This window comes from Myotis davidii, unplaced genomic scaffold, assembly GCF_000327345.1.
Source record: "Myotis davidii unplaced genomic scaffold, ASM32734v1 scaffold401, whole genome shotgun sequence".
NCBI classification, from domain to species: Eukaryota; Metazoa; Chordata; class Mammalia; order Chiroptera; family Vespertilionidae; genus Myotis; species Myotis davidii.
Window position 1 is genome coordinate 2,924,975 of NW_006291020.1, and position 9,740 is coordinate 2,934,714.

The 9,740-nt window shown below is 54.7% G+C and overlaps 1 pseudogene; it reads right to left on the bottom strand.

The window, feature by feature from the left end:
- The window catches only part of LOC102765976, a 15,526-nt pseudogene extending 6,066 nt beyond the window's left edge, over positions 1–9,460 (bottom strand).
- Positions 9,461–9,740: the final 280 nt, after the last annotated feature.

Consider the following 9,740-nt stretch of genomic DNA (forward strand, 5'->3'; position numbering starts at 1 on the left):
CCCCCCGCCCCCCCCCCCCCCAGTCTCCTCCAGGACTGTCCCCCCAGTCTCCTCTAGGACTGCTCCCCAGCTCCCTCTAGGACTGTCCCCCCCAGTCTCCTCTAGGACTCCCCCCAAGTCTCCTCAAGGACTGTCCCCCAAGTCCTTCAGTTTCCAGCAAAGAACCCTGCTTCCAGCAGTGGTTTCAAAATCCCGGTGTGGGAGACCCAGGCACTTCCCCTCCTGGAATGAAGTTCCAAAGGCCTGGCAGCTTCTGTAGGGTCCCAGTGGCCCCGGCCGTGCACGGAGGAGGACAGAGAGGCTGGCGCCGTGGCGGGACCCAGTGTGGGTGGCCAGGCTCCTGGGCAAGTGGTCAGGATGCCGGGAAGGGGCCCTGCGGTTCCCATGGCATTGGTGATGCTTCCCCAAATCGGATGCGTTTGAGACCAGGACTCTCTAACAGTTTCTTTTTCTTCTTCATTCTTTAAAAATGTAATTTTGAGCTCTTTTTAGGAATGTGCTCCGGCAGGTTGGTCATTTTCAAAGTGACCCTCTGAGGATTCCGACGGCTGCGCTCGTAAACCCAATAGGGTCAGGGAGTCGCCAGCTACGTCCTCGGTTCTGGTCGTCACGTCAGCGCAGCTGTGGCCGGGCTCGCGGAGCTGCCAGTGGCAGACCTGCTCCTGGCCTAACACTGGGATCCTTCAGAATATGTTGTGAAACTTCCTTTTAGAGATAAACTTTTTAGAAATCAATTTTTGAGACAGTCAGTGCCATTGGTCACGTGCACGAAGATCCTGTACATGGAAGCGTGGGCGGGGCCCCGCGTGTCCACACAAGGCCCCTGCAGAGGGGGCTGGAGCCACTGCCACAGGCTGTCACGTGCATGTCATTACTGTTAAACATAGACAGGAGCCGGGAAGCAGAGGTCTTGGCCACGGGGAGGAAGAGCTGGACCGGTTCTGCGGGGCCAGTAGGAGGGTTGGGGCTGTGGGAGGGAGGGCAGAGGGCGCGCCCTCAGAGCGTCTCCCGGTGCCTTCCCCAGGGACCTTTCTCCTCCGAGTCCCATTCCAGCCTCGTGCGCATGTGGCTCACCCACACGCTGCCATTACCAGCACCATCCACAGCTCTCGCTCTCAATGTGAATAAAAATAATGGCTGCCCCCGAGTCCCTTTGTTAGCACATTTGGGAAGCCGGGGGGTGGGGGTGGCTCTTAGCCTGTTTGCATGTGTCAGTGACAGCCACCATCATCAGCTCCGGGCTCCGTGCTGGGGGCCCAGAGACACAGGTGGGCCAAGGGCCGGAGATCTCAGAACAGCGGTTCTCAACCTGTGGGTCGTGACCCCTTTGGCGGTCGAATGACCCTTGCACAGGGGTCGCCTAAGACCATCCTGCATATCAGATATCTGCATTACGATTCATAACAGTAGCAACATGACAGTGATGAAGTAGCAACGAAAATAATTTTATGGTTGGGTCACAACATGAGGAACTGTATTTAAAGGGCCAGGAGGTTGAGAACCACTGCCTTAGAACAAAGCGCTGAGCTCAGGGGCCGCCAGCGTCCTGCCCTGGACTCTCTTCTTCCCTCTGCTCCTCATGTTTAGACGAGAGATGGTGGCACCGACGAGAGAAGCAGCGTCAGCCAGTGCAGACTGTTCTGAAGGCCTGCCTTTGGCCATGATCACGGACTGTTGGGGGCTCACCCTAAAACCTAAAAGTAATCATATTTCCTACTGAATAAGGACCTGGCCCACCTGAAGATGGCCCACAGCGGTGCCCACATTGGAGAAAGGAAGCTGGCATTTACCCCCCACCAAGCAGTCACTGGGCATCTGTGCTCATGGTGAACCCTGGGCTGAGGGCACGTCTGCGAGGGCCCTGGAGCTGCACCACGACATTGGCCCCGGGATCGATGTCGAGGCCTCAGTGCCCGCCAGCGCCGTGAGGACCGCACAGGGACGAGGGGAAGAGGTGTCCGGGGGGAGGAGGCTCATTCTCCCTCGGCCCCCTCATCCGCAGCAAGCAAGGCTTTGTCTGAACAGAGAGCATCCAAGCAGCCCCTGAAATGTGGCTGCAGAGTCCTCACACTCCGGCACTTACGTCTTTCCCAGAGGAGCAAAGTGCGGACTTCCTTCCTGGCAGTATTTTTCTAGGGTTTGGCTGGCGGTGTTTCCCTCACAGGTGGGTGCGTGACCATCGTCCCGCCTCCCCCACTGTCCACACCACGAAGGATGAGGCCCTGCCAAGCTGTAGCGGACGGGGAGCTGTCGCCGGCCACCGAGGCTGCTAACGGGGAGTTCAGGACCTTAGACGTCCACTGGGGTCTAGGAATGGACCCAAAGAGGTCAGTTGTGGACACGGTTTTCCCAGCAGCCTTGCCCAGTGGGGTGATTGATGGTCAGACTTGGGAGATGCTGAAAGCACCGGCATCCACCAGGCACTAGAGGGCGCCACCGCCCTGAGGAACTGAACGGCTCCCGGGCGTGTTGTTGCTCAACCTCCCCTGAAGCCCCAGGAAAGGGAAGACCCAAGAGGGGAAAGTCTCACAGCTGGACCCTGGGCCATCGGCGCTGGTGCAGGCCCGCCCCGTCAGATGGACGATTCAGGACCTGCGACAGACGGTATTCTAAGCCATTGTGCTTTTTCCTTTAGATTTTTAAAAAAAAAATCCTTACCCAAGGAGTGAGGATATTGTTTCCATTGATGTTCAGAGAAAGTGGAAGGGAGCGGGGAAGAAGAGAGGAGAATCATTGATGTTTTGCATTCCGGGTCGGCTGCCTCCTGCACGCCCCACACTGAAGATCGAGCCCAAATCCTGGGCATGTGCTCTGACTGGGAATTAAACTGTGACCTCCTGGTTCAAGGTCGAAGCTTAACCATTGAGCCACACTAGCCGGGCTATGCATTTTTAACAATAATAAAGCTACCCATTTACATACTATTTATTATCCTCCAGGCACTGTTACAAGGACTTCATATGCATTAGCATATTTAGTCCTTCCAGCAGCCCTTAATAGGTTATCCAAAATTTTCAAGTAAGGAGAGAGGCAGAGAGATTAAGAGATTTGCCCAAGATCACAGCTCGTAAGTGGAAGGGCAGGGTTCAAATCTAGGATCCATGTGGAGAGCTGATACACAGCATGGTGATTATAGTCAACAATACTGACAACAACAATAATCGATAATAATAAAAGCATAATATGCTAATTAGACTGGACATCCTTCCAGACAACCTTCCGGATGAAGCCAGGGCTGTGAGGGGAGCGGGGGTCCTGGGTGCCAGAGGGAAGCCGGTGCTGGCAGCTGGGGGAAGGAAGGCCTACTCTTGCATAAATTTCGTGCATCAGACCTCTAGTACAATTATAATTAGCATATGATTAACAATTATGATTAATAAATAATTTATGTAATATGTTATAATCCATATATAACATATAATGGTTATACAATTACAAACTTCCAAGTTGCTAAGAGACCAGCTCTAATTGTTCCCACCATAAAAAAGAAATAATAATTATGTGGTATGATAGAGGTTAATCGTATTTCAATATGTAAATGTATCACATCAAGACATTGTATACCTTAAACTCACACAATGGTATATGTCGGAGTCCTTTTAACATTTTATACTGAGTTTAATTCCCTTACACATTTGGAATCATAATCCTAAATCTTCTCGGGGCTGAAAACAGACTTCCTCACTAATAATTCCGTCACCCAGCACCTTTGGAAGACGCCTTCTCAGTTGCTGAGGTTGAAAGTTGGTCTCCGAGCCACCGGGGTCCCAGGCCACTCATGGAGGCCTGAATCCCCAGCTGTTTCCTCATTTGACTGGTTTTGTTTAATTGGCCCTCAGGCTATTCACATGCATTTCTGACTAGTTCTTCTTCTCTCTTAAGCCATTCAACTCTTACCATCGGGAAGAGATAATTAACTGGTACCCACTAAAGTTCGGGCTCTCATGTCACCGTGGTCCATAAACTCACCACCACCCAGGCCATTCCATGTGCAGTGACCAGCACCCTCTCTCTTATTCCCTCCGCTCCATCCCCGTCCCAAGTACATGGGATGGAAGAAAGAAAGAATCCCTCCCCTCTAGGTGACTGGGGCCACGTCCGGGCTGAGGGGCGTGGGGAGGAGGTAGGTGGGTGTCGTACATGGGGCTGGCCTGACATGATCAGAAACCTGTCGGATTTGCTGAGAGGTCATAAAGGGGGGAAAGGGAGAGGGCAGAGAGCTGAGCTGAAGACAGTGATCAGGAAAACACGTGTTTGATGCTTTTATGTCCTTGAGCTGAATTGTTCAGGAGACATGCAGCGTCTGAGCAAGGACCGTCTGCCGCTTACGGAGCCCTGAGAGGCATCAGGCTCCAGTCGTGTTCAGCTCTTTGTAGATGTGTGGACCCTGGGTCTCCTGTGTCACCTTCTTCGAGTCCCAGTTGCTAATTCAGCGCCTGTAGGCCATCTCCTGAGTAATGCTGTGTCCCTTGCAGAAACCCACTGTGCGTCTCTGCCCAGAATTCCAGCTCTTCTGTGTCATCCCCAGACCACCCGCCTGGTCCTCTTCCTGCTGGTGTCACGCCTGTCCTGTGCTCCCTGAAGAGACAGCGTGATTCTCACCTGCTGGACAACATTCACCCAGGGTCCAGACGCAGGTCCCTTGCTAGGACCCCCAAGAAGACAGAAGTGCCCATCTGGCCCTCTTAGGGGAGCTTTCTTCTCCACTGTGTAATGAGTGGTCTCCAGAGAGAGCAGGTCCCAGACGGGGAAGCCGGGGACAGAATCTGGACAACCACACAGCTCTGGGGCTGCAGGCTCCTGGGCCCCGGGCCCCAAGCTCTGAGGCGCAGTGAAGCTCATGAGAAACTGGGGTAGGAGCCAACGGGAGAGAACAGGAGAGGAAATGAAATCCCGGCTGGTGGATTAAGTCGTTGTTGCACTCAGGCAGCCGTTCACACCGTCCGGGAAGCCGGATAATGTTTTTGTAATGAGAGGAGCTTGTCACACTGCCATAGTCTTTCTGCAAAGACTGATTTAAGGTTGGTATCAGAGCATGGACCATGTTAAAATACAATTACAAAGGAAACCGGAATTTCACTAGAGAATCGCAGGGAGCAGCTTGGAGCTGAGGAGGCTGCTGAGAGCTGAGAGCGCTGGCAGGGAGGAGAGGGGAGAGGGCCAGTGTGAGCTGGGAGAAGTCACCGGTCCCTCCGGTCCCTCCGGTCCCTCCGGTCCCTCCGGTCCACGCGGGAAGGAAGATGGAGAGGCCGACCTCAGGGAGAGAGCGCGGAGATTCCTGACCCCTGAGCGGTCTGGGGCTCCTACCTCTGTGAGAGCGACCACCAGAATCACCGCGATGCTGTCCTCTCCCACCACCTCCTGTTCAACACACACCTGCGTCTCTGTTCATGGGCCCATCACCTGTGGGAAATGCCATTTCTGGGGGATTTGGGTAAAAGGATTGGACATCTGGGGACCGAAATCCCAGCTGTACCATTACAATCCGTGTGACCGCATCGGTCCCGGTAATTCATCAGCATTTCGCTAAATCCCTGAATCTTAGGTTCTGTCTGCGGTAAAGAGGTGCCTGGCATACAGCAGGGTCTCCACACACAGGACGGGACTGATCATCACTCGGTTCCAATGGGTAGGTTAATCAGTGGCCTCAGAAGTGGGGGTGCTTGTAACCCAGGGGGTGCAAGGTGCCTCACAGGGGTGTGAGAAGGAAATATTGGTATTTCTATTAATGCATACTTTTTTAAATTGATTTCAGGGAGAAAGGAGAGGAAGAGAGATAGAAACATCAACAATGAGAGAGGGGCCTTGTGGGGTGAGAGAGTGGAGCTGAGGTAGGTGACTGTGGTTTGGGACAACTGGGCTTTATGAGGGGATGCATGGTAGCCCTGGCTGGGCAGTTTCCTCGGTGGCCAGTCCCAGGAGGTCTGGGGGCTCCAAACCGGATCCAAAGGGCGGCCATGCTGGACTGGCTGAGACCTGGACTGGAGGGCCACACTACAGTCTGATTTTCAGTGGCCTTTCCCTTCCACACCGTGGGCAGGGCCCAGGCGGGGTCTCGGGTTTGGGCAGGACTTGGCCCTGTGTCCTTCCCTGTTGCATTTGAGGCAGGGCCCGGAGGAGGCTTAGCCTCTGACTTACCCGCAGTTGGAGGACGGCTCTTCTTTTGGGGTTCATGAGAGCGGTGGCTAGGAGCTAGAAGGCCTCCTCTGGGCCTCAGCCTTGGCCTGATCTCGTCTTTGATTTTGGATTTGGGTCTCCTTGTCTCTATTATTAGAGACCTTAAAGGTCAGGTTAACGAGGTCTTTTCTGGGGTTTGTGGACCTGTGTCTATTTTCGAAGTTTGTGGCGTATGCCAGGGGCTGGTTAGGATATAAAATGGGTGTTCGGAGGAAGGGCTCCCTCTGGGGAGGTGGGGTCTAAGGTGGTCCATTTCTGTAAGGCCTCCGCCAGGCGGGAGAGGAGAGCTGGGCTTTTGTCAGGGCCCTGAGTGATTCCATTAAGTTTGTCAAATTCCTTCGTAAAGGTGGTTAGGTCGGTGGGAAAAGACCTGAGATGCCTCTCAATCTGAGCGAGGTCGGACACAGCGAGTGTCAGGTGGCAAGCGTATGCCAGGGGCTGGTTAGGATATAAAATGGGTGTTCGGAGGAAGGGCTCCCTCTGGGGAGGTGGGGGCTAAGGTGGTCAATTTCTGTAAGGCCTCCGCCAGGCGGGAGAGGAGAGCTGGGCTTTTGTCAGGGCCCTGAGTGATTCCATTAAGTTTGTCAAATTCCTTCGTAAAGGTGGTTAGGTCGGTGGGAAAAGACCTGAGATGCCTCTCAATCTGAGCGAGGTCGGACACAGCGAGTGTCAGGTGGCAAAGGCTGTTTGGAGCTTGCGTTATCTGAAGCTGGGCTCTCAGGGGCGGGGAGGTGGCTGCTGGTTAGGAAGGTCTGGGTTTGGGAATCTCCTGAAGGTGAGGGAGGGGATGTGTAAGGGGGTGGAGGTCGGTGGTCTGCTGGGTCAAAAGTAGGTGCAGAATCAGAAGTGTTAGGGGGTGATGTTTTATGTGAAGGAGAAAGATCTGATGGGTAGAGCAGGACTGAGAGAGAGAGTTGGGACTGGAGGGTGAAAAAGGCCTGGACGTAGGGAATCTCTGACCATTTTCCATTGCAGTGACAGCAATTATGTAAGTTGCTCAGTGTGTTAAAATGGAAAGTGCTGTTTTCAGGCCATTGAGACTAATTATCTAGTTTATGTTGTGGCCAAACAGTGTTACAGAATAAAGTGAGGTGGTTGGGCATGATCTCCCCTGTGAGTGTGCAGAGGGAGTGTGCGTGGCCCATGAGAGAGGAAGGGTGAGTGACAGACCACAGATCCAAAGGTGACTGTTTAGGGCCGGCATCCCCGCTGCTAAACAAATCACCACGAGAAACAAGAGCTGACCCTCCGGACTGGGCGTCCCCAATCCAGCAGGACCCAAAGCCGAACGGCTGAGGAGGCTTCTGGCCCAGCGCTGGGACTTTTGAGACAAGAGACTTTCAAGAAGTCAGTGAGAGAGAGTGGGCAGAAGACCTGGGACGAGGGGAATTATGGAACGTCACTCACCTAGAGAAGAGTGGCCGGTGTGGGATGGAGGGTCAGCAAAGGAGAAGGAGAGGTTCCCGGTCCTGTGTCCTCCTTGGCTGGCTGGAGGTCAGGGTCGGGGTGGGGGGACGACCTCATAAGGGAGGGAGGCCTGATTGAGGCCAGCAATGGAATCACCTGAGCAGGATTGGAGGTTAGCCCAGGACGAGCTGTGCTGCCTAATGCTCTCCAAGTAGCAAACGGGGTGACCAAAGCTGGGGCGACGGCTCCCCATCCCTGTGGAACCCTCCCGGGTTTCAGCACCAAATGTTAGGTTGCCGAAGGAGGAACGCACGAGGCCAGAGTGGTGAGGGATCACGAATTTATTCGATCATCCGCACACCAAGTAGCTCCAGCCCCCAGTGACGGGAGTCAGCGGCTTTTAAAGGACTTTTGTCGGTTTTTTTCTGGGTGGAAAATTCTCTGTGCATATCCGGTGGGGAGATGTGGAATGTGGTCCACATGTTGCCAATAAGTACAGCTATTGTGAGAGTGGCACTGATATTGTGTTTTGTTAGGACTCTTATTGTTAAGAATTGCATTTTCCAATTGATGGAAGTACTTTTGGTACATTATCTATAATACTCTTTTTAATTATAACAGTGAATATGGAAATTAGACCGGAACATAAAATTAAAAAATGTTGAGGCATGAAGTTGAGTGCCTCTGTCCACCGCTCCTCCATGGTGAGGTGGTTCTGATGGAGTGGAACTCACCGCATCTCAGGTCCCCCATCAGGCCCTGTTCCACGAGGTCCTGTGGGGCATAGAGAGACTCAGCTCGCCCTTCTCGGCTTCCTCCTTGACCAGCCGCATGCAGCCCAGGAAGGCCACCACGGCCTGGTCAAACTTACTGTCCAAGAGAGAGCGCGTCCCCCCCGGTGCAGAACAAGGGCAGCTCCATAGGGCCCTCTGCCAGTGACTTCAGGTAGGAGTGGTTGCCGCGGGGGATGAGCTGGTACCTCTGAAACTGCAGACCCACTGTGCTAGACAAGGCCATGAGCAGCAAGGCTGTGTGCCCCCAGGCTGCATTGATCTCCCTCCAGCTCACAGGGACAGTGGGGATGGATGCAGCCCAGCCTGAAGCTATTGATGATGGCCGGGGGCCAGCACAGCAGATCTCAGACGCGGCCTTGAAGGCATTGGTTCTCTTCAGCCAGGCCAGCTGGGTCTGGGCGTACCCAGGCAGTCGCTCCGCAGCTCGTCCTGTAGTTCCAGTTGTTGCCACTGCAGTTCACCACCGAGGTCCCCGTGACACTGCCTTCCCTGCTGCTCCAGCTCTCCGGCTCTGCCCTGGCTGCCTCCAGGGCCACAGCTGCTTGTCTCGGTTCTTCTCCACCTCCCCCAGCTCCTGGACCAACCTCCCTTCCTCCAGCTCCACGACCTTCGGCTCCTGCTGCCGTGTCTCCCTCGAGTCCTCACCCAACCCATCCCTGGTCTCCAAGCAGCGTTTGTAGGTCTGACTGTCGGACTCTGAGATCGTGAGCTGGCTGTCCAGCTGCTCCGAGAGACTGTCAGTGCATCCTCGCACAGGGGTGGCCCACTCTTCACCGGATTGGACGTCACAAAGGCCCCTCATGGCCCTCTGGGTGCTACTGAGGTTCTCCCAGAGGCCAGCTTCCCGACATCTTGCCATTACCAGGGATGGTCCAGCCGGAAGCACCACCCTGCAGCTCTTCCAGGTCCATCTCCATCCTGGAGGCAGAGCCTTCCTCCGGAGTGTCTCCCGGCTTCCCCTGAGCTGAGGGGAAGGTCAAAGCTGCAGGTGGTTGGCTGAGGTCAAGGCCTGGGGTCTCCGTGGACCGAGTCAGCTTCAGGGGTCGGTGGCAGAAATGGCAGATGAAGCGGATGGAGGACATGGTATATAGCAGGTGGCCCTGAGCTGGGAGTTGTGCCTGAGCTGGGAGGGCCGGTGTGGCCTGGGTTAGGGAGCCAGGGTGGGGGGCAGGTCAGCGTGGGCAGGGTGGGCATGGAGAATGTGAGGTTCTCAGCCTGGAAGCTGGCAGTGCCCATCTGGCAGTAGACAGCCTCATTGATGAACACGGGGTACACAGTGGACTCCCCCTCGCAGAGCACATCCTCAGCGCTGAACACCTGGAAGATGAATGTACTGGGCCCCAGTGGCTGGAAGACACAGTC